At 26.8% G+C, this 27,208-nt stretch overlaps 1 protein-coding gene across 7 annotated transcripts in view; it reads left to right on the forward strand.

Moving 5' to 3' along the window:
* Positions 1 to 27,208, forward strand: part of LOC114127635 (junctional adhesion molecule A-like) — a 284,156-nt gene that overhangs the window by 89,910 nt on the left and 167,038 nt on the right. For 4 of the 7 annotated variants that reach the window (XM_027991934.2, XM_027991950.2, XM_027991942.2 and 1 more), the window contains one exon: positions 11,241 to 11,329. The exons of 1 other annotated variant lie outside the window; for it this stretch is intronic. The gene's annotated coding sequence lies outside the window, so the exon portion shown is untranslated. Of the gene's footprint in view, positions 1 to 11,240; positions 11,335 to 27,208 lie in introns of all 7 variants that reach the window. 2 more of the 7 variants (XM_050201995.1, XM_050201996.1) reach the window with 1 other exon arrangement.

Consider the following 27,208-nt stretch of genomic DNA (forward strand, 5'->3'; position numbering starts at 1 on the left):
AATTTGAATAACTATAATAGTAAATGTTATTTTGTTATATATATAATCTATAATAATTACTGTTTTATTTGTTAGTTAGTATTAATTTTAATTATATTAATTACTCGAAGTGGTGGATATTTGGTTGTGAGTGAAGGTCCAGTACTCCCGGAGTCCTGACACACCAGATACCAATTATATATCATATGGTGTTATTTGTATGCACCTATTTCAAATATACTGAATTAATAAATGAAATTAGTAGTTTTAAATTTCTCAATAATAATTTCATATTTATAATTTTACATAATTGTCTGCAATAGCAATAATTTTCAATAATAAAATATATTTCAATAATGAATTATAAAAAATGTATAGTTTATACTCGTTTTTAATAAAACTAAATATGATATTTTAAAAAGCCTCCACCAACGCAAAAAAAAAATGTTGAAAAACCGCTACTGATTGAAGTATTTGATATTTAATACAAGTTTTCTTGCCTCTATGCATCAAATAAGCATTATTACATAATAACTATGTTCATGTATTGTATATTATACTTCACACTTAATTTGTTTTTTTTTAACATAATTTGTATGATGTATTTAATCATAATAAGATGTAATTTAGTGACATAAAATGATAGAAAATTGTTCAAACTTCAGATAGTACTATTACTTACCTTTGAGATTTACGGTTAACTGCATACCTATATTATAATATAATATAAAGTTTATATTTATAGGAATTTTGGTAAAATAAGTACCTAATTTCACCCCTTGTATATCTTGTATACTAAATGTATATATTTGTATTTATTATAACATATAATAATCCTGCTATAGATTTATTTCGCAACATTTTAAGACTCATTTGTATTCGAAAGATATAACGATGGTTCACTCAAAATCATACAAAAATAAAACGTGATATAACGAAACTACTTTTTCGAATCATTACCACATCATGTTTCAAATAGTTGTGATACTTAACTAATAACAGAAATTGTTATCAATTTATAAGCGCATATTAAATGGTTGTGTTCTCGTGTCTCTAGGGAGTGTTTGACTTATGTCCTAAAATTGCTTTTGTGCATGTAACATAATAAGAGTTATGATGAAACGCGTGAATTCTTTGTCCACTTAGAACAGCTAAAACAGTCTAGTTTCACCAAAGTTTTAGTCGATATACACAGCACACTTCGTTTGTGTGGAAACTAAAACGGAATTTAACATTGTAGTTCGCTGACGTGGTATAGCTATAGAAGCCGTGACTGCGACGAAAACTACGATTAATAGTTTTGGACATTTTGGTGATTTTGGGATATTAGTCGATGGTGGTAGTGCAGTGACTGTGTGCCTTATCTTATCAAAACGATGACGAAATACTGTCGTAAATGGACGGGTGCGTGAGGTATACATTTTTGACGTCACCCAACTAACTATACTACAAACGTTATAAAATTTTCTATAAATATTCTAAATATAATAATCTATGACACTTATTAGATGATAAATGCAACTTATTATCTTATTTTTTTATATAATAAATGTATTAACTATTAATTCAATTTTACATTTATCTATTTCCTTAAACATTATTATAATATTATTTATTATTAAGTTATCATCATATTTTCATATGGAACTATGAAATATATTAACTGTCCACGTTTAGATAAATAACAATTAACAAAATTATACCAAAGTAATTCGATATACATTAAATAAAACATAAAATATTATTATCATAATTTGTGAATCGTTATAGGTAATATAAATGTATTCATAGATGTATAATTTAATATCGTCAACATTATTTAATAGCCACTATTGCTGTGGATTAATTTAAATAATAAAAAAAAAAATAATACAAAATGTTTTTAAATGCTAAAATCATAAAGTAAAATCAAAGCATAAAGATTGGTTAAATTATTTGAAGAAATTAATGTAATTACTTTTCTTTAATATTTCAGTAATTGCATTTATACTTCAATAAGTATTGCTACTTTAAAGTACATTTTTGGTATATATTTTTTTTAAATTTAATGATTCTTATTTAAAATACTTAAATTTAACAATTTGTTCACTATAAAATCCATATTTACTTAAAATAACACTCCCATTAAATAACATTTTGTTTAAATACGCATTTAGGGGGGGGGGAATTAATGTATCGGATATATAATAAAACATAGGTAGGTACATTTACGAGTACATTCATTCATACGAAAATAATGGTATATATAATTAAATACAAGCATATTATATATAATAGTGGTGCAGTGGTTGCAGGTCAGCTAAAATTTGTTTTTGTCTACGCTGCAGCAGAGCCTACTCTGTTTGCTAATCCGCTTACCTATCTCTTTGACGGCCTCACCGATTCCACCGCCATTCAACATCATAACGACCGTCCATTCGTCAAACTATCCAAGATGACCACGGTGAATTGCATGGTTCTACTCGATTTATGGACCTCGTTGAATGGTTTCGGCAGTGGCTGTGCTAGTTTGGTATATTATTATTATTTGGTTACCAGTGATGGAAGTGAGGGGTCAAGCGTTTGTCTAATGTGGTCTCATAAACCAAATGGCTGATTAAGTAACCATAGACATTTTCCATGTGTAATATATAGTATTTATGTTTTCAATGCTTCTGTTATATATTATGCATACGAACACACTCACGCACACACACAAACGCTAAAAACAAAGCTCTACATTAGGCACACATATCCTGCAAGGTATTGAATTGTGTAAGCAGTTACAGCTTGTAATATGGCCACGGGTGTAAGGACTAAGGAGGATATACGACGATGAATCTGAGACTGCCGCTTCCGTTTAGTTGGCCCGTTTATACGTTTCTTCCAATTCTAGCAGATAGTATAGAAAAAAAAACAAGCACTTCTCCCGCTCTTATTTTATTATTTATAAAACGGAATTCGCAATGCGATGCATCTATCTATCTCTCTGTCTCTATCTCTCTTACACACACTCTCTCACACATACAAACACTATCCGTAATGCTGGAATTATTGATACGTTCAAACGAGTATTGGTGTTCAATTATTTCCAAACTCATGACTAAAACGATCCGCTTACCAACGACGGGCAGGGAACATTAGTTGCCAGTAATCTATAAAGCGGACCGTAATAATAACGTGCTATAACTAAACTGTTGGTGGAAGAAACAGGAGAAAAAACGTCGAAACTATTATTACCGCGTGGGTATGCACTCTAACAAAAAATGTCCAATGCTGCAACGGTAGCGTGTGTGTATGTGCTTGTGTGTGTGTGTACTTACCGTCGTCGTCAGCGAAAACGATTTACGAAACAACATTATTTAACCGTCTATAATTTAAAAGTTACATTGGAAATCGAAACTTTAAGTGAACGTTCGGGACTTCGGGTATAAACCTAATACGACCGGAACACCGGCGGCTTTTTTTCCGGTCTGTGCGTCCGGACCCACCACGCGTACGTGAAAGCTACAATACGATACCAAATGCACGTCCGTTTTGGCAGTACTTCCGAATCGATAAGTCTCCTTTACACACACTCACAACCGTCCCGTCGACTAGTACATGAGGTCTGGCATATGTTGTACTACACCCATACACATGCGTACGCGCTTCCAAATTATGTAGGTATATATATATACACAATTGTATTAAAAGACAACAAACAACACACAATAATAATAATAATAATAATAATAATGATAATAGTGAACGTAACACACAAGCGTTTACTTACAATAATAATAAACCAACACGAGAAATAGGAAACAGCACGGCATCAGCATCGTTGTCGCCGTCGTCGACGGGGGGGCTGATACTCATATGCGTTTACAGCTATAGAAGCTCGCCCGCATCGGGCAGCAAAGAGGACGGCAATCCTTTTGTTAAACATCGCCACCGCAGCAGACCCGGGTGAAATAATAATATTATCATAACGAGCGGAAAACCTTTACAACGTTGAACGTAGAAATAAAAGATATGGTTAGATTAAAGCGACCAACGCGTGCAGACCTTTAACATGCACGTCTTGCTTCGGAAAACAAGTATTGGTATTAAGCTACGTAATATTCTGCTATTATACTACTGGATCTATAGTCACACATAATATACCTAAAACTATTGACGTGAGAGGTTGTCGTCGTACGCTCACGTGACAACACGCCGAAAGTCATGAAATGCGAATGAAAAAAAAAAAATAATTACGTACTAATTACTACCGAATATGAGGGTGCACCCGCACAGTACAGAGTACGCTACATGCATTTGAACTTTTCCCCACAGACCACTTTTACTTATATTATTATAGTTCTATTACTAAGTCAATGTCGATATACGCATACTGATGTGCACCATCTACCAGCCCGAGTATTTTTTTTTTTTGTTGCTACTTCACGACATTTTTCTTTCCCAGTCCACGGGACTTAACGCACTTTAGAATGTATACTAATTCGAATTCTGTTGTACGTCTGGGTCGAGTCACGTGCAAGGTCGATAAATCCTATTTTAAGTTTTTAAGCCGATCCCGCTGTCAGGAAATGAAATAAAGTTCGGCACTTATTATTAAGATCATTTTAAGACAGTGCAGATGATCAACTCTATAATAATATACACTTATGATAAACTGGTGGTTTAACATCCATATTTGGAAGAGGTATGAGCAAAAATCGAATCCCAATTTTATAAATTTTACAGGATTTCAAAATCTCACGACACTAAAATGTGTCTTATATAAATTAACAATACTTATTTCAAGTAGCAAAATATACTAATGCATTAACTTTCCATACAGAATTAACATAATTGATTTCTTCAATTCCTGAATACAATAGATATTAATATAATTATATAAACTCGGAAATGTTGTAAACGTATAAATATTAACGTACAGCGTATAATATACGTGAATATAAGTTGCGTTTGTGACTTTGTATGCCATAATTCTAGAAAACATTAATTAACAATGTATTATTATAAATGCTATGTTTGTATTATAATAAATTACAAATTCAAGAAGTATACACATTTTGAAAACAATTTTTTATGCAAAATTTAGGATATAAGTATGAAATATTTTTAATTTTTTTGATATTAATTAAAAATGTTAGTTAATATAACTTATTCAAATATTTTAAATCTTACATAAGTTGTAACTCAACTTATAAGTAATAATAACTTAATAATATATTTGGTACATTTTTAAGCATATTATTCTTTTTAATGGTTTTTAAATTATTATATTTCTTTCAATTAATTTTAAGTAATATAAAATAAAATATAAAATGTAATCACTAAGTAATTTATTATTTATTTATTGTATTTATGTTTATTAATTTATAATCAATAATAAGTATTGTGAGAAAGTGTTTTACAATTTCATTTGAAGGCGTTATGTTATATTTTTTTTTCTCAAAAAGTATTAATTTACAGAACTTTGTTAAATTTAAACACGCAATGACAATATAATTGCTTATGAAAGAAACATTTTGGAAAAACAGTTTTTAATACATTTTTGATTAATCAAACAAAATATAATTAAAATACTGAAGTTATAACTTAATATGAACTAAATAACATAATTAACGAGAGAATTCAAATGTTTATCATTACTCCATTACATAACTCTAAAATTAGTATTATATTTTAAAGTCACCACTCACCATTCATCATTTAGATAATTATATAATAATATTAGTGTATAACAGAATTATCTAAATGTAACTGATAAACATTCTAGTATTTATGTATTATTTTTTGCAAATAAAATGATCTCATTTTAGTAGAATAAAAAGTTTTTGTGATTGCCAAATAATAATAATTGGATTAATTGTTTTAAGTCACGTAACTTACAGAATACAAAAGACTTGTTTTTATACAACTCTCTCTTTCTTTTATAAGTTCTTACGGCAATATAAGTAGTACTTTCATTTGTTGTTCTCAACCATTTACTAGAGTATTTTTAAACCTTAGAAGTTTCTTTTAAGTATAGTTTATTTTGAGTAAATCTCGCGCGTCATCAAGTAGCAGGTCACAACGGAATTTGAATTATTTCATAAATCAACAGTCTCTATTACTAATTCAATTTATATAATTTATTTACAATACTATTAGTATAATATTTTTTTATTATGGTAGTATAGTATGTTTATCTGGAAAATAATTTAAAAATTTAAAAACTTCATAGAAAAATTGTTATTTTTCATTAAAATATTAAAATATCTAAATAGTAAATACGTCAAGATCAGAAATTGTCAATAATTGACGTCTTACAAAATATACGAAACTTCTATTAAAAAAACAATTATTTCAAAATAAAACTTAAAATGTAATCTACTTGTATTTAATTTCAACTTTATTTAAAGGAAGCCATGTTTTTCAGTAGGCTAAAAATAATTTTGTACAAATTTATAGCCCTAATGATTGCATAATATATTTTCATTACGTAAACTATATTAATTGAATTTCTATTGATTTATTTTATATGTACACTGATTGTCTTAACCTTGTTTTTAAAAACAAACTAAAAAATTAACTTTTTTAACTTAAATATTGACAAAAGTTAAGTTTTCAAAAAATGTATTTGATTGAACATATTGATGATTATTTTTTAAACAATAAAAATAATAATAATAATAATAATAATAATAAAAAAAAAACATAGTCGGTTGTATTTATTTTATGATATTAATTTCATATACATAATAATAAATTCATAGGAAATATTTATAAGATTTTTTGGGAAAAACCATAAACATAAGCATGCAAAAATGAAATGCAAAGTATAAGGTCGCATAAATCCCCGTTTGTCATATAAACGTATAGTATAATAATTTACTCTCATTTGAAACGATTTTGTGGTGTAAACTTTACTATTAAAGTGTATTAACCTATTATCATACTTAAATGCAAGAAAATTATATATGGAATTGTCGTTGAGTTTTCACGATATTTGAACAATAGACAAATTCAGTCTCATATTAAAGTTCACAATTCAAAATCAGTTCTAATCAAAGCAAATGTGTTATGTTGTACACTTATAAGACAATAATATAATATAACGTAATATACAGATGTAGCATAATATCTTAATGTTATTGCGAGTCAAATTTCGGAAGAAATAATGATTTGTTTTATTTATTTTGACATCATAATATTATTATACGTATGATATGTGATAATTTGTACACATGTATGTTGTATATAGAAAATAACATTATATTTTCATAAGATAGATATTATTAAATATTGATACAAATTGTATAGTAGATAAGTAATAATAACGAGTAAATATAATCAATGGATAGATGGTTTTCTTCTACAACGACCAACATCTATAAAGTAATAAAAATAAAAAAATATTATATGAAACAATTATTATTATTAATATTATTACTACCAAAAAACTCTTAGGATTGATATACGTATAATAATGATTAATTATAGAATGCTATCAATCGTAATGTCATAACTATATAATTCATATCAGGCACTCGGTTTACTATGATAATGCAATTGGTTTTTCGACGAGAAAAAGTCATTTAAATCATTATAATTTTTCATTATTGTTTAATGAATTATTCAGGTATATCATATTAATACAACGTTTGGAGATTTTTAAATTTAATTTTGATGCAAAAATTATTTATCGGTTTTTTCATTTTCTTTTTTTTTCCTTTTTTTATCGCCATGTAATTTTCGAGAGATCAAGTTCAACATCTTAGAGAAATGCAATAAACATCCGACCGGACGATAATATGTCCGGCGAGTTATTATTGGTATAGCGGAAGGATTTTCCTTGAACACCAAACACTGACTATTGCAGTGTATTATTATGTCGATCGTGACGGTGGATTTGTGACGATCGGAGAGATGTATATACTATATAGTATTATCGTGTTATAATATTGCGTCGCGGTGGGCTGCAACGATGATACAGTGCGAATAGTGACGTATAATACATAAGATATATATATACTTTATTCGCGTGTTGCTACAGAATGGCGTTTGAAAGGGATTTGGTAAATGTCCAGAAATTTTTCTCTGCCATCCTGTAACGGTAGTGGTGAGGGTGTGCAAAGATATTATATATTATGTAGTTTTTCTTTGGACGCGGTCGGCTTGCAAACGACAAATAGCAATGTGAACCCAGATGCGATGAATCCTTCATGACCTACTGCTTTTTTTATTAATATTATTATTCACTTGGTTTCTTCCATTTTACGTGAAATTTCTTCGAAATGGGTAGTCAGCACCACTGTAACTTCAAGACTACGATTAATATATATATGTACATATAATAACATAACATTGATTTTTAAAAGCCTGAAAGATGATTTTTTTTTCTTTATAGACCAGCGAAATTTGGGTGAAATTCTCAACGATTAACAAGCATACTGTAAAACGATAAGCTAATAGATACATATATTAAGTAATAAATAGAAAAAATACAATAGGTATTTAAACACCTGTTTTGTATCTAATCTCGGTTACTCATCAATTTTACTAGACAATAAATCGTTGACTTCGGTGATGACACTTCACTTTTGTCTGTCTGGCATTGCTCAAGACAGAGCTGTCACGTTTTTTTTCCTCTAGGAATTCCCATTACGAGGTTATTTTTTTTTATTGATATTATTAGTATATCATGTTACTAATATAATATCATAAATAATTACTGCTTGATATTATGATTAATAATGATAATAATAATAATTATTATTAGCGATAGATTTAGATTTTTAAAATATTTTTTAGCTAATTTTAATATTTAGATATATAGATATATATTTGATATTTGTATAGGTAATATGTACATTGTTACTAATATTTTACTGAATTTCCTTAACCTGATTCAAAAGTAAGGTATGTTTAACACAAAAATAATAATTTTAAATAATGCTTTTTAAGCATAAAATAGTTACCTACATTTTACTCGCATTAAATGTATTATTAATGTGGTCTTATTATGAAAAATTGTATTATTATCATTTTTTTTTCGTTTACAAAACGATTACATAGCTGGTATGGAAATTTTAACAATGAAAATGAAATTCAAATATTAAACTAATTTCAGACGTACTGCAGTATATATTTTATTTTACTCGAAAAACGCCTAAGTAAATATTATGAATAAGAAAACACTCATTTTTAAATGGTAAAATTAAAGTAACTACATTACATATCTTCAAAATTATGTGTAGCTTAAAACTTTTAGTGAATTACATAATACTGCTCTGTACTATCATAATAGGTACACCTAACCTAACCTAACCTAACCCTTTGTTTCGTTCTCTTTTGTTGACTCTGCAGTATCAACATAGAGTTTCCGACATTTTATTTTGAGTTACAAGACCCTTAATGTGCTAATTAAATTACTTACAGCGAACTGAACTGTGCACAGTGATAATTGAATATTGATGGTATCATCGTATTGGTTTGCTTTTTAGTAAAATATAACATACCGTAATGTATAGTAATATTTTTTTAATCTTATTACTGATTCTCTGGAAATAATAACGTCATTTAATTTAAAATACAGAAAACTGTGTTTGAAACAGGTAAATAGTAAACACCCATATTTGTTGCTGTGATCTGTGACAGTTTTTATGAACAATACTAGCTTTTTTTTTTGAAGTTGTGGAATTTGGTTCATGTCCTGGGAGAAATTATCATTATACATTTCATTTTTTTTTTTTTAGAATTCAATTACGAGTATATAAATAATGTGACGATTTAGATACTATGTTTGAAAGAATATAGGTGGTTACGTGCTGTGTGCATTGTGTTGTATAGTCGAAAATATTATACTAAACAAGTCAATAAAGCTTAACTAGAAGCGACGCATTGGAGCTCCACAAATACATTTACATGAATACAATATTATAGTTGTGGGAAAAGGTTTTTTTGTTGTTCAGGTGAACAAGAAAAAGATAATCAAAATAGACAATTTGTGAATAAAAATATGAAAAGTTATAAAATATAGCATAAACAGTTAAAACAATAATATTCAAAGAGACATATAATAGATATATATCTTTTTTTAACGAATTGAACATTCATTCAAACTAGTATTTTGTATTATTATAGGTATTTGCAAAACATAATATATAATGTAAAAAAAAAACTCCTAGTAACATTAAAATTTTAGGATAATACTAAACATTTAAAGTCGAACAATTTGCATATAAGATAATCATAGACACGGTACACAATGTCACAACAGAAATTGTTTAACCTATATCAACCTTTGCATTGACGGGTGAACAACAATACGATATTCTACACATGTATGGTTTTTAAAACCAAAATATTTTCATCTTCATGGTTTACACCAACGACTGAAAATTTACAATATTATTTATAAAATTTATATAACAGATTTTATACTCTCATGAAACTAATTTTAAAAGTCAAATTTATTTTATATACTATCCACTATAATGCGTTTCCTTTAAATGAAATATTTTTTTTTTTACCATTCATCGAGAGTGGTGTTGGCTATCGCGATTTCGATTCATTTTTTGATTGAATATATTCAAAATCAGTTTAGTAATATTTTTAATATTTTTTTTTATTTCACAGAAAATAGATAATTAATAAATTACTCTTGTTAGCAAAAATAATAATAATAAAAATACTTTTCATAAATATTTTCTAAACTATACAAATTCAGCATTAAAAACGCACAATTTCTTTTAATAAAATCAAGTTTATAGTTTTTTCTTTCCTCTATAATATTAATAATATACGCGTATATAGCACGTTTAGTATGTAGCATCAAATAGTTTAGGAGTAAGCTGAAAACGATATTTCCATGTTAGTCTGTTGTAAATTACTAGTATAAACTTTCGTGCATTCTACACCCACCTCCATTATTTTAACGATGTTGTAACTTAGTGACCTGCCTCGTGTCTACTTGGGGACACGGCCAATCTACTCAAGATAAATTTATTAAGGTTTTCGTATTTTCGTCTGATCAGCTAGTATAAGATGAAAAGAGAATGAAGTGGTTGTCAATATACTCTCGAACAAACAACGACGCAACAGTCTACAATATGGGTGTAATATAATTTTTTTTTTTGCGTTCTATAGAACGTATACTGTCATTTTTTTGCTTTTCTTACCTCTTTCCTCTCTCCAACGTTTCATTCAAAAGTTTCAACCTCAGCGGCTGAATTATTTTTAATTATAATAATACTATATAAAATAATATTATCATTAATAAACGTTTTTAATACACTTTTCAGACGTTTCTGCCTTTCACGACCTCAAACAAATGCCGTTCAACGAATCCGCGGAGTTGTACGCGACGTTTGGATGGTTGTGACAGTTTTTGGTGAGGTATTATAATTTGTTATACTCAAAGCTAAAGAAATAAATGCTTTACCCGTCCATTATAATTATTATTATTGTTATTATTTAAAGTCGATTTACATCGAATGCTCGTACCCGTGGCAAAAATCCTCATGATTTAAATATTCTTGGTGCTCTTTTCTTTTTTTGACATTAACTGTTCTGTAAAATTGTATTAACTTGTTCTAAAACATCAGCTTCGTTTGACAATAATACTATAATACACTCACTTATTCTAATAACGATATATTTTAGCATAACTCAATGCTGTTAGAAAATTGCACAATGGTACAAGTGTAATATTATTTTTATTGTTAATCAATTTATTAAAATTACGTTGAACGTTCACAAATAACTAAATTAAAGCTTTAATATGTTATAACTAAACTATTCAAAAAACTAAAATATTTTATAAATATTAAAAGTGCATAATGATTATTTTAATTTTTTTTCATAATTTTATATGTTGTAAAATAGTTGAATGTACCGTATTAAGTATTCACAAGTTATTTATTCCATAAAATATTCGTGTATTAAAACGGATTGATTATAGTAGTTGTTAATTAAATTCACTATTTACATGGTAGTATAATTTGTTTATATATTTGTATTTTTCTCCATCAATGACATTTTCAATTGAAATAAGTATGACGAAAAATTGTATACCTATGATTAAATTATGAAACACTTATTATTTCTAAAAATATATTTATATATACAAAGTAAAAATCATGTATTAGAGAAGACTGTAATTTTTTTACATATGAGTTAGTTAAAAAATATTAATAACTTCTCACCAGATAATACTAAATTTCGTTTTAACGTATTTTAGATTATCGATACGATTATAATAATTTGTTCATGGACAGCGGCTAAATTATTGTAGTCATGTGTCAAATTTTACTTTAAAAAGATTAATTTTAAGTTCATTACTTCATAGTGTGAGTTTATACAATGAAATTATAATGACTAGCAAAATAAAAAAATTAAAAAATTAAAAACTTTAAATATATGCATAATAATATATAAAAGTGTTAATTACATATAATAAACTATTTATAAAACACACATTCTGAATAACATATATTTTTCATTTCAGTACCATTAGAATATTCCTATTACTTTTAACTGAACAATTATATTTGCCCTATTATATTATTTATTAGCTATCGTCAATAATAATAATAAAATCATGTATATAATTTTTCATAAAATAACACTAATAAAAAATTGTATAATTATTTAAAATGTACGAGGAACGGACATTTTTTTTGTTTATCAGTGTTTTGTATAACCATTACTGGAGGTTGTTATTGACGATAAACTTAATATTAATTTAAATATTAATTTTACTTACTTAGTTATTATGAAATAAATAAATAAAATACATTTTATCAAATATATTATATAGAAATTAGTTTATAAAAAGTATTGTTTTTCTTCAGACCATTTTTAAATTACTCGTATATATTTATTTTAAAGTAATTAATTAATCGTACAATAATTATTATTATTGTATTGCATATTTTTTAATATATTATTGTCATTTGATAATCATACTCAAATAATCGTAAAAATAGTATTATAATTTATTTATTGTATTTTTATATATACGTATATATAGACTACTTTCAATTTCCTTTCTTTTTTTTTTTTACTATTTGCATTTCACGTTGGTTTTTTGAACTTGCATTTTATATTTGGTTCCAGAATATTTTGACCTAGATTTATGTGGATGATTTCCATACCTCTTCATATTTTTATTTTATTTTTTACTGAGTTCCTAATAATTCACAACGTATGATGTATTTGTAAATAATTTTGATTATATCTTACTATTTAATTAATTATAAAATACAAATTAAAACCAAAATTAAGCCTTTTCCAGTGAGTGGGTACTCATTTTATCATTGAATCATTTACAAACTTCAATTTCTACTTAAACACGACGAATTCATAGAATACACATAAATTATATAAATTATCGGCATAATGATATAAAATAGCGTGGATATACACTCGAAAAATCATAAATCATTAACGAATGTAAAATTATTTAAATTTTTTTCCGTTAGTTATACATGTGCTCAAGTTTTCAAAACTCGGTTGAAAAAATAAAAACAAGTATAAAAATCGATATCATTGTTGACTAACTCATATATGCATTATATTATATTTCAACAAACGTGGTATTATTGTGTCGACGTTGTTGGTACAGGACAATAGCAATCATAAATTAAAATAATGTAAATGGTTCGAGTCCAAGCCTCTAACATGATTTATCTTGTGATTTTGTCGGTTACCTAATTGTTTCCTAAAGACAGTAACTTGGAGATTACGAAAACTTTTAGAATAAATATTCAGTAATGATTTATCGATAAACTTTAATAATGTCTAAGAAAACATATTATGTTCTTAGTAAACAGTTTGTAAATTCGTGTTTAAAGATTATCACCAGTTGCATAGTAATAACTACTTTTTAATAGTATAGTATCAATTATTATATTTTAAGATGTGTAAAAAAGAAAATTAAAAAGTATAAAAATATTACTTTTTTTTTTTGACAAACAAAAAAATATAGAAGATTTCATATTATATACTAGTAATAATGTCTTAAAATCTTCAATAGTACCTATTACGATTTAAATATGATGAACTTCTTAATTACTGCAGAAAGTGTTTTATGCCAATAAATATAATATTAAGTTAGGTTGTAATCATGGTAATGTTAGTTGAGATGATTGATATATAATTATTATGATAAGCTTTATATGAGATAAAAAAATAGAATTATGCAAGGTTATAAAAATTTACAATAATAAAAAAAAAAAAAAAAAAAAAATACTGAACAAAACTTAATATTGCTTTTATAAATGACAAAAAAATTAAGACGATTAAATTTAAATTATTATGAAATTGAACCTCATTCTTCTTGGTCTTGATAGCAATGATATACCATATTTTAACTCGAATTTAAAAAATTGAATGCTCTACGATTTGGCCATGATACAGATAGGTTAGGTTTATACTGAATGAAGAAACGCTTAACCTCAACAGATGTAATTGATGAAAATTTCATTTATGCTATGTTTGAAACAGTAAGTTCACTCTGCAATAATTTCTCATTTTTCTACAATGGATATCTACAATAATTTTATGGAATTTAAATCACGATTTTTATTTAATACACTGTATTTTTCTTTAATAGCCACTCTCAGTATTCTTTGTACTTGTCTTATGCTCTTTACAGCGTATTCTATGAGTCCTAAATATTGAATTAAAGTTATGTTACGTGTTTCTATATTTCTTTTTCATATCTTTCAAAAATTCAAAGTTGAAAGATATATAAATTAAATTATCTTCTATATCGTCTTTGCTGAATAGTATAATCGTTTTTTAGACAGAAACTTCTGATCCAACGAACATGACCTCTTTTATTTTATCAAAGTTATCTCAATAGCATTTGACTGAACTTAACCATGTGTCAGGTCCCTCATCTTGTAATTATTGGTTAGGTTTAAAACTATACAGTTAACAAAATATACTATTTATTACATCACAATTATGTTAATATGAAAGAAAAAATGGAATCAGTGAGAAATATTTAAAAATATGTTTTATGACAAAAAATGTTAAATTATGTAATATCAAGTACCTATAGCTCATATTAGGAATCATTTTAATCATCAATTAAATTATCTATATATTATTATATATATATATATATATATATATATATTATGTAAATTAATGATATTTTTAAGAGAACTTAGTGAACAATAACGACCTAAGAAAAAATGTTATTTTAATGCAAAATTGTTACCATATATTTTATTGTTAAATGTAAGTTAGTATAATAATTTTTTCTAACACATTTAGATTAGATTATATCATTACATTATTAAAACCTAGCTAATTGATGATTAAGTTACATTCATAAAACAATATTTATTACGAGCAAAAATCAATCATAAGAAAATAAAATATAGGCACTCAATTTATTGCAAAGCAGTATAATTTGTGGTACAAAGTTTCAATTGGTAAATGTTCGAGTCGTACACGATTTATTGTCTCTAGAAACTAACAATACGATACATGTATATTTTACCGTTCAAACACGGGCGTAGTATAATATATTGATGGTATTATCACCGCATAATATTAAACAAGTGTAAATACAGATCTGTATGTAGGTTTAAAATTTCAGATAAACTGTATTTTAAATTTAAAATCGATCAACTTTTTGAGAATGCTACACTCAGCAGTCAATAAATACACATAACCGTCATAATCCGCGTCTCTTCACTCAGATGTTGTGTTTTTGAATGGCAAAGTTTGAAGTGTTCCTAACTCGTATTCATTGCTTGCTTTTAAATCCCCCTCTTCATTTAACTTTAAGAACCATTCACACCTCATCCAATAACCATGCTGAATACAACAGTAGATAACCAACCGAATTAGATTGCTCGAAAAATTAGATAAAAGGGTCTAGATAAAAGGAATCGACATCAAGTGCTTTTAATATCCTTGGCTTTATTTGCATTCTTATCCGGAAAACCACATAAATGGTAGGAAGTTATTAACCCTTTGTTTTTAATTAGTTTTAATATTAATTAGATTTTTATATTAGACATGTAGTACACCTCTGGGGCCTTAAAAAAACCCCGAATTTTTCCTACATACTTCGGACACTGATCAACGTGGTTGTACATGTTTTGATTACGATTTTGTATTCTCTACGTTCGTTCAGCGCATTATCGTGATTATTGTTGTTCGTGCTTATGTATGTGTATGTCCGTAATCCACCCGCCAAAAAGGTTTCGACATCATTTTCGTTTACTCAGTACATCGTTGTCGAAAATCATTTATCCCCTAAACCCACCCACTTTCCACTAGCATCCCAACAACGCAGCCACTACATCGACCATTTATATTTATTTCGTGTTTACGCTTGCGACGGACCATGTGCATCGTTTTTGGCACCTTAACCAAGCACCATAGGAATGTAATCAGAATACGTCCACTGATTGAACACTCGTGCCATATCGTTACAACTTACCTACTCTATTTTGGTGAATAGAAGTCATTATTCATGTCTTAAAATTCTAAATAATTTATCAATTTATCACCTAACCAATTGAAAAATTAAATTAAATAAAGTATAAGAGTCTATAAAATATCGTTATGATAAGTATTACTTGAAATGTAAGTTGCAGATGTTATGCTATGTCGTTTATGTTAACTATAATTAAATAGAACAACGAGAGTTTACTAATTTATTATATAAGTACATAACATGTTATTAAATTAAATTAGTATCTCAAATAATAAATACTACCAGTGGCATATTTAATACAGTCAACTATAAAGTATACGTATTTACATAAAACGGAATCAGACATAATCCATTTTAATACGATTGAAAGTTTATCATTTTTATTTTTTATTTGATTGTACCTATTTCATTGACCCACAATTTATCGCATTCGGTTTAAAATGAACAACGCAAAATAAATATACAAAAAAAAAATATATATTATGCAAGATAACCGTCCAGTAATTCTACTCTGATCTACTTTTAGGTTTGAAAAATTAATTTGAGCTATGTAAATATAATATCCATTTTATATTCTCTATTTTTTTTTTATTAAATTCAATAAATGCATTTGTGAATATAAACCACGATACTACAGTTTGATACCGAGTATTTAACTAAGCTATATATTTCGTTATAAAAAAGATCATAAATAATTTAAACGAAGTATAGACTTTTTATTACAATATTGTATAAATTAATTTTTTTTAAAGTTCCATTTTTTAATTTTTTTATTTCGTTTTTACTTGCAGAGAATTGATTATTCAATGTATATTTTTATCTACAGTTTTCATTTATTATTTTAGATTATTATTAATATTTTTTACTATAATTTATGTTTTTGGATTTTTTTTCATTATTATGATTAATATTGAATTATGATAATTTTTAGTTTTACTAGGTATAATATTACAATATTTATTATTATAATATGTAAAATAAATGTTAAATTACAAGTTACATTACCTTCAATTTAAATAACAAAAATACATTTTACTCACTGTATTATTTTGTGGATATCAAGAGTGTGTAAAAAGTAAAAAATTAAATTGTTTTTAAATTAACCTTAAAAATAATAATAAATAAGAGATATTTGTATGTAATATCTATTTTTTATGATATTGATTCATTTGATTATTGTATAATAAAAATAAATAACCGTTGGTCATGAAATTTTCATCGAATATTTATCATAATAGGCATTAAATAATTTTCAAAATATTTTGTCTACCCTATGGGTTTTTTGTCATCATTTTTTAGTTATATCAATATGGATATTTATTTTATTAAAAATAAGTAATTAAATTAAATATAAAATGCTTCACAAGTCGTTTATATATTATATACCAATTAAATATCATGTTGAATATTATATTAATACATAGTTACCTACAGTATTTTTTTTATAAGTCTATTAAAATAAAAATTTCACAAAATTCATTAAAACCACAAACATTTTTAATATTCATCGCTAAGGTTTAAAGGAAAAATAATACAAAATTACATAGAAGTGGTTCACACAAGAATTAAAGGAAAATGTTTTGACGAGGTTTAATATTCATGTTATAAGTTATTCATAAAAAATAACTGTACATTTATTATTTTTTTTTATTTTTGTAAGAACTTAAATGTGGGTTACCTTTACAAGCTATACAAAAAATTTAGAAATAAATTTATAACAGTTATATTTCTAGAGTCTAAAATACGTAAATTATTATCGGCATACAGTATATTATATACCTTATGGGATGCCACGTACAAAATATATTTATATGTATAAATTGTATGTATAAAATGTATTCAATTTCATGAACAAGCATCATATAATAATAAAATATTAACTGTACTTTTAAGTTAAAAAAAAAAATACAAGTGATCGCCGAATGAGTTTCATCAGCGGTGATTTTGTTTTTGTTTGTACCTATCCGACATAAAATGTAAACAGTTTTCAATTCATTTTAATATATCATATAATTTGTATAAGTTATGTGTACGACATTGGACATAACCATTTTATCGTATCTCGATTTTCAAACAATGTGATGCTATCTATTGAACGTTGAACTAATACAATATTATTTTAAATTAATCTTAGTTTTTTACTGGTTTTTCGAGGAGAAAAAGTGAGCTATACATCCACGATTAACTTGTAAGGAACAACACTCCGTTAATGAAATATAATAGTTCGAAGGCTAGTGTCGTTTAACTTATATTGAAAAATTACACAAAAGTTTTAATATTATATGAGCTTAAAATATATGCGTCTTAAAAAAAGATCCAATGGTCATTGTGATTGGATGATCATAAAATGGGCATTGTCTTTAAGGCAATGTGAATAATAAGATCAGATTTTTGGTTGGTAGGTCGGTAGTGAGAGATAGGACGAATAGCCAACACAATAATTTTGGCATGTGTTGTATTTCAATGGTTTTTGGTATTAAATGGATAACACAAAAAAAAACTTTAAATTTGGTACAAAGTACCGTGTAATATTATAGTATTATAGAGGATCACCCCAACGGAAATCTGATTCAACATAATATATTGTTCATTTTTAATTATTTAAAACTTTGATTAATTAAAAAAAAAAGTGTTCAACATGACGACGTTTGATGATATTTTATTATCCAAAAACATTTTGAGTTTAATTTATATTATGTAATTAAAATACGGATTTACTATAAAAAATTCAAATGTATTACTTTTTTTAACGCAGATAGGTTCAGTAAGAAAAGTATTGTTTTCTGATTCAAATTAAAAGAAAGTCACATAGATCTAACATGGTAGTCAATCTTTATAAGTATAAATTTAATATTAACTTTGAATTATTTAAACATTATGGTACGTCAAAAAATGTACGTACAACGTTCAGAACTTTTCAAAAAATAATTTATAATATAAAGTATCTAAACTAAAAATCTGTGAACGTTCTCAATATTTATTTATTTAAACTAAAGAAACATTGTTGCTATTCGATTAATGGTAAAATAACTAATATTAATTGTCCTTTTTCTGACTAAAATATATTTTTTTTTGTTTGCCTAGCATTTAGAATTTTTAGATAAATATTATTTAAGACTTTGCTAAACTCCATTATTTTATTTTATTAATACATTAATACCTATGTGTATAGATGGATATAAAAGTAGTAAATTTAAATTAATGTATCTATGAGAATGTTACTAAATTATATTTTTTGAATACTGTATATTAAACTTTGTAAAGACAATTAGTAGAAAAACTGAATGTTTATATTAAAAAAAAATTTCCTCGTATAATATATAGTATGGGATATGATTAATATGGATGTAGATTAAATGGTAATAACCTCGTAAATCAGATGGCTTTTTTATTGAAATTATCAAGATACGGAGAGAACAAGAGAGAGTGAAAGAGAGAAAGAGAGAGAGAACGAACTCGCTGGCTAGAACAACGCAATAACTTACGGGGTGAGTTTTTTTTTTTTTTTTTTCATGAAGCAACCATTAGGTCCACAGACCCAAAATCTCTCTACAATGTGTGTTGGTTGAAAAATCGACTATCAGTGATTCTTGTGTGTATCGAAGGTCGTTCGGTTGCCGAAAGTTATAATGATTTTTCTTGTCAAGTATAATACTTATATTATTATGTTTAGCATCCGGAGTGGCTTATCTGAAGTCTTACCAAAAGCGCGATGGTGATTAAGATAATTTAATATAACACTCGATACAGAATGTTTCATTACTACAATATACATAATCAAGTTCTGGATTTTTTTTCAATAGCAGTATTCATATTTTATTTAATTTTCTACTGTTTTGAATATTGTATTATAAATTTTAAAATATATCAGAAAAAGACACCAATGATTATAGCTCCTGCCAATAAGTCAACCCGGCTTGATATTTTTATCACAGATAGCGTATAATATTATTGTTACATTATTGTAATCGGTGGTCCGAGGGAATCCACTAGCACATAAACCCCAGAATCGTCTCGCCACACCACTATCACAAATTAAAATCGAGAAAAAAAAAACAAACAAACGCCAAAACCTTGCCGTTGCGGTGAAAAAGTTTTATTCGCTTGTGGATGATAAATGTTTCCATTTTTTATTTATTTATTATTATTATTTTTTTTTTTTGTACAAATAATAGCACCATGCTGGTCGTTTTGTCTCGATGTAGTTAGTATCCTAATACCAGCTATTATTATACACTATTATTTTGCCGTAAACGATGATGGTTGTATTATGTGATGGGAAACTGATGATAATATATCGCTGGTTGACCAGTAGATACAATCCGCAGCTGAGTAACAAATGTCCATCAAATCGTTACTTTGTTGAGTATTCAATTACCATTAATTAAAGTTTGAAAAATCGATGATTTTACTAACCAACATATTGTTATTATTAACTAAAAATTTAAATTATTATAAAATAAAATTATAATTATAATTATAACCACTATAATAATTACTCATATTATTATTATACTTTTGAAACGATCACAAGTATATGCCTGATAAGATATGTATTTATAAGATATATAATCCTCACTTTGCTTTTTGAAAAGAGTCCACGAAGACTAAAATTTATTTTTGTATATAAATGCAACGGTAGAACAATCAACATTACTAATATTAATACTATAATTAGTTTCTTGGTAAAACTTTGACTTCATTGAATTATCCAAGTCATTTTAAAATAACAATACCTTTGATTTGTGCATCAAAAATCAAGTCATAAACTTTACAATATCAATTCATTTTTAAAATATTTATTCTGTACTAATCTTATTTACTATAGCAACATTCATATTTTTATAACTATCTTAAAATTAGATACATTTAATATTATAGTAAATTGGTTATAAATAATTTGTATTCAAATGTCATACCTTAAAATTGCATTTAATTGTTAAGTAGGTAAATAATTATTTTATTTTATTTTTTTACGCTTATAAAACCAAATAGAGATTACTTACAAAAGTTTAGACAATAGTGAATTCATTGGTGAAGTATAATGTGAAACGTAGATAGCTATATCATACATTTATTATTTATTATTTTGAAAATTAATCATTTTTCATATAAATTTGGCTTACGATCAAATAAAAGAATATATTTGCACAATTTCTTCTTTTTCTTCTTCTTATTTTTTTTAGTTATCATTACCTGAAAATTTGAAGAGATGTTTGTTTCTCAAACTTTAAAAAACTATATGCAAAGTTATGTTTTAAAATATTTTTGCATACTTTTTTTTGTGTATTTTTTTTCAAACATTTATTTATTTGGATTTAGATCGATTTATTGTGTACAATTCTAGTAAAAGAAAATTCATAACAATTTAAATAGTAAATACAACAATAAATCAAACTTCAAACAATCAAAATACATAATAAGCAGTTCTTTTTTATTATTAGTTTCATATTATTTTTGAGTATAATTAAGCATTACTTTAATATTTTTAAGGACCAAAACATACATAATATCGCGTCATACAAATTTAAATATGGAAAACGTGTAATTACTACAATTTATTTTATTGCATACAAAAATAATAATAAAAAAATATAATTAGTAGATACTGTAAGAGAGTAATATTTTGTTATTAATTAGACATAAGTTACTTGTTTTACAGGAGAGTGAATAACTCAACTTTTACCATACCAAAATTCATATATCTATATATAGAACATCTCCTAAAGAGCAGTATCATTCTAACAGTATATCTTAATTTCTTTCCTTAATGAATGTTTATAATGCTTAGTGTGCCTGCTAGGTACTTAATTAAGCACACTAATTAGTAAATGACAAAAAAAAGGAACCAAAATAAGTCTCCCAAGAATATTTTAGATAAAATTAATTGTAAGTTAAATTACCTTAATAATCCAATAACTGGTGAACTTAAAAATTAAAATCCTAATCTTATTAAACATTTAGTAGGTTTAGTCATTATTTTTATATTTTTATTCCGTTTTTTCAATAATTCAAACACATCGAGCAACGGGTTGTTTATTTTAGTCCGTTTACAAATATCTAAACAATATGTATGTAATTTAGTATTATTACATAAGTATTATAATAATAAACAATATAAGTTAACCAATCTAGTTAATTCATTGGAAGTTTAAATTAAAGTAACGTTTCGAAATTTAAAAAGTAATGTTTTATAACGTATTTATAAAAGCTCATTAAAAAATATTAACATTCTACGCTTTTGTGTTTTGACTAAAAGTTACATTTTTACTATAGAGGAAAATTTTACTTTAAATATACAATTATTATATTTAAAACATATTATATTAATGTATATATTATGTGTATTCAATATTATATATATATATATAATTTGATAAAAATAAAATCAATCCAATAAAAATTAGGTATAATGAATAATAAATAATAATATATTTGTATTTTTTGAGATAGCATTAATTGATTTGAGGAAAGGGTTTCCCACTAATGGCAGTTCACAAGTTGTATCATATAGCAGTGTAAATATGATGGAAGTATAAATACACAAATAAACAAATATTAGATAAGTTTATATCAGTTTCAATTCATATGATATCTATAATATAGTTCAATAAAATTTAAAACTTTTATCTGAATGAAAAATAAATATAAATATATCAATAAAAATATACGATCTTTGAGTGACATAAAATTGGGTTTTTAATGTGTTTGTAAAAGTACGAAGTTGTAATAATTATTTTATTCGATTATTATTACTATCAAAATACATACCATAAAAGTCTGACATTAATAATAATCAGCACGTTTGCGATGGTTATAGTAAAGTCAATTTGTGGATCACTATAATATATTTTGTATCGTTCAAGTATAATACCAAAATGAAAGATTATGACAATGTAGGTTCGATGTGGACGTCTATAAACCGCAATGTAACAAAATTGTTGTCAACTAATCTATTTAATTTATCAAATATTTTCAATATTTGAAGTAAGTATATGTTCATGTACACAATAATATTATATTCAAAACTAAAAATGATTAAATTCGTATTACTCCCATGAAACTATAAGCGTCTACAATTTTCGCATGTCACACGCGACACAAATTACGACAAACTTTCTATAAAAACATCAAACACTCATAATAATGTTATAAACCTTATAACTTAGCGTCATATTATAATATAGTGCATACACAAGTTTGATATTTTTTTAATTTATTCATTTTCTTTGTGTTTAAACTTATTATAGTTCTACAATTTTCAGTATCTTGATTATAGCTTTTTCGTTTGGTGGACATTTTATTAATCGATATTTTATGCTCGTCTACGTAATGTTTTTGTTTACTTTATAACGTGTTTCAATAATATTATTACAAATTAATTCAAATTGTCCAACTCATTTTTTTAGTTTATAAAACCATATAGTTTACATTAGTTTCAATATTCATGGTCGAGTAATTGTGAACTTTACAATATTACAACGATTATGTTCTATCGATATAAAGTTGTATTTCAATTTCTTGTAACTACGTTACCACAATACTACGTATTTCATCGACTATTTTTATTTGTGTTAATAATATTACATAAACAGACTTTTAATTTGATCTAATATGGTAGCCTCATAAAAAATTATACTTATTAAAATATGATAGTCATCCGATCAAGAACAAAGCTTACCACCAATCGATTTACATTTTCGACTAATTATATAACAATATATTAAATATTTTTTGACTTTACATATTAGGTTAGACAAAATCAATAATATAATATCATATTCTTTACTATAAAACTTTATTATATTTTATAATTATTGATAGAAATGACTAAACCTAAATATTGATATCATAATGGTATGAATTTTGTATTTATATTACCTACTATTTTTATTATTCTATGCCTCAGATTCAATTATTATTGAATAAAAATATAATTACACAATATAACCATCATGATATTTTCTACTTGAAAACTATATAAAATGTAATTGGTTTAGACCGATAAATTTACATAGTATAGAAATATTTATATGAAATAATATTATTAATATAACATTAGTGCCTATACCTACTATACGTTATCAGAATAAATAAGCCTAAACGGTGAAAACGCAAAAAAATTATAAAACAGACACAATTGTAAAACCAAAATAATATTCCTGCGCTACTCAGAATCTAATATGAGTTTGTTCCTGATTAAAAAAAAAACCGTGACTTCTCTCGATTAGCAATTATATTTACGATAAAATATACACATATATTAAGCTATAAAACAATATTTAGGCACACTCACAAACTACACAACAGCTATAAAAACATTGTAACATTTTTAATTTGATGTTTTATGGTAGGTACTTTGGGCACGATTGGTACAATGCCATATTTTTCGTATTCACAACTACTGTGCAAATCAATTGTTTATTGACTTGTGAATAAGAGCTGATGATAAATAACACTGCATCACGACTTACAATCGTATGTATATATATTTAGGTAAATATATATTACTGTTTATGCAATAATATGTAAAAGAGTTTAAAATCAAGTTGTGTTACTTCATAGCATATAAATCGCACTTGGAAAACTGTGCTGCAGACGTATTATACATATATTGTGTTTTATGAATGCAGTGAGTGCATTTTTTTACATCGTTTTTTTTTTTTTTTTGACACGATTATCAAAGCGTATAAATATTATAACGACGGGAGTTCGTGGAGCTGCGAAATATTTTGGAAACGTTCTTTCTAACCCAAACAACAACCTTAGCAGCGATTCTCATCGCTTCACCACTAGCCGCACTAAGATACCTCAACCGGAGTCTCTTAGCCTCTTTCAGTCTTTCAGCTGCTTCTGAGTCCACTCGGCGCGCGCGTACGGTCACACACAATAGGCGGCGGGGCGTGTCGGGTCCGGCGTAAGTCACACGCATATTATACAGTAGGTATACACATAACAGCACCGCGGTGGTGGTGACAAATTACATAACGTGTAGCACACGCGCGCACTTAACGGTTCGGACCGAATAACGCATATTATAATAGTAATAATAATAATAATAATAACAATAACAATATATAAAACAAACGTGATTTATCGCCGGGTCGTGTGAGGTGACGTTTTTCAGCAAAAATATTCCGTGATCCGACTCCCCGGCCGTGTGTGTAAATGTGCTTGCGTGTGCGCATGCGCCTCAGAACTCGTGTGTGTGTGTGTGTATACAGAATTATATTATCGTGGCCGCCGGTGGATATATTATACGATACTCGTGCGGTCGGAGGTAGGTGGCGGCGGTCGTATATTTATTGCGGGCACGAGCGCCCAACGTCAACCGACCTAACCGCTCGTCCCCGTCCCTGCCGGTCCGGCACCGCCGTCGTTCTCCCGACCCGACCGGGCGATGGTTCTCTCTCTCTTTCTTTCTCCCTTAAAACGCAATATATTATATGTGTGTGTACGGTAGAAACGCTCTCACAGATATGTTATGCTTGCAGTGTATACGTTTTTAGTGTATCTTTTGCAGATTTAAGTACTATTTATGGGTTCTGAGCGGTAACGCTACGGAAAACACGTCACACGGACGGCCGTTTTGCGGATACGATATTATAATACGCGCGTTTGGCGCCGCCCCGAGCCGAGCTCGGTTTTCGACCGTCACTATAATACACCCCGACTTACGATCGTCCCTCCGCTGTACATATTTTGTACGGCCGTTTTACGCCGGACCTTTCGGATTGAGAAATGATAATGTGGTATCGCGGACGTCGTATCATAATAAATATTATATCGACAGTGCAATAATATTTTCGATCAAAATTTACTCGCGAGAACGCGGTTAGTAAAACAATAAATTAATATAATCATAACGAATAACGAAAAGATAACAATACATTAAAATTACACGCTTTAGCTGTTATTGCAGTAACACTACATTTACTGCTGCTAAGATAATGGACGAAAGTGATCGCGAAAGCCATTATATAGTTCGTTTAATAAATAGGATTGCGATATTAAAATCAAGATCCCAAAATGTTTAGCTTAAACGTTAGTTTGTAGAATGTTAAAAGACATTTCAGTAGATTATTACTATCAACCTGGTAAAACCTTATAAAATATCTGCCGTACTGTATTATTTATTATACAAATAATAAATAATAGTAAAGAAAAACAGTTCATTCTGAAGCTTATACATTTTTAGGTATACCATACATTTTTTAAAATATTTACTTTATTTTATTGTATTTATATAATGCCTAAAAGGTTTCATTTTTATTATTAGCTTTGTTATATCTATAAAAAATATATCATTATAATTTTCAATCAAAAGTGTGAAATGTAAACAAAATGTTATTAATGAATAAAAAATATTTTACTTGTCACATAATAATAATATTTGCAGCAAAAATGTTAAAAATAAACTGTATGTTTTTATTGGTTATTTTAGTTAGAAACGTAATACTATTCATCTTTTATGAAAACATTCCTTTTCTAGAAAATCGATATATTATTAACCCTGTCTCTAAAATAATCGCAATACAATTTGAAAAGGTGGGTTTTTGTCAGCATGTCAACTAAACATCACAGAAAGAGAAACACATCATATCTTCTCCATAGCCTGTAGTCAGCATCCATATTTCCATTCCACTACGATTTAAACTCGGCATGTTCAAATTTTACATCAAAATCATAATCACGTACTTTAGATCTGCATGAAAGAGAGAATTTATCTTGGAAAAAAACCTGAGAAAATCTAAGGCTATTCAAAGCAAACCTCATTACAACCACGGATTTTCTCTGGTTCATTCG

This window comes from Aphis gossypii, chromosome 2 (genome assembly GCF_020184175.1).
Source record: "Aphis gossypii isolate Hap1 chromosome 2, ASM2018417v2, whole genome shotgun sequence".
Lineage (NCBI taxonomy): Eukaryota > Metazoa > Arthropoda > Insecta > Hemiptera > Aphididae > Aphis > Aphis gossypii.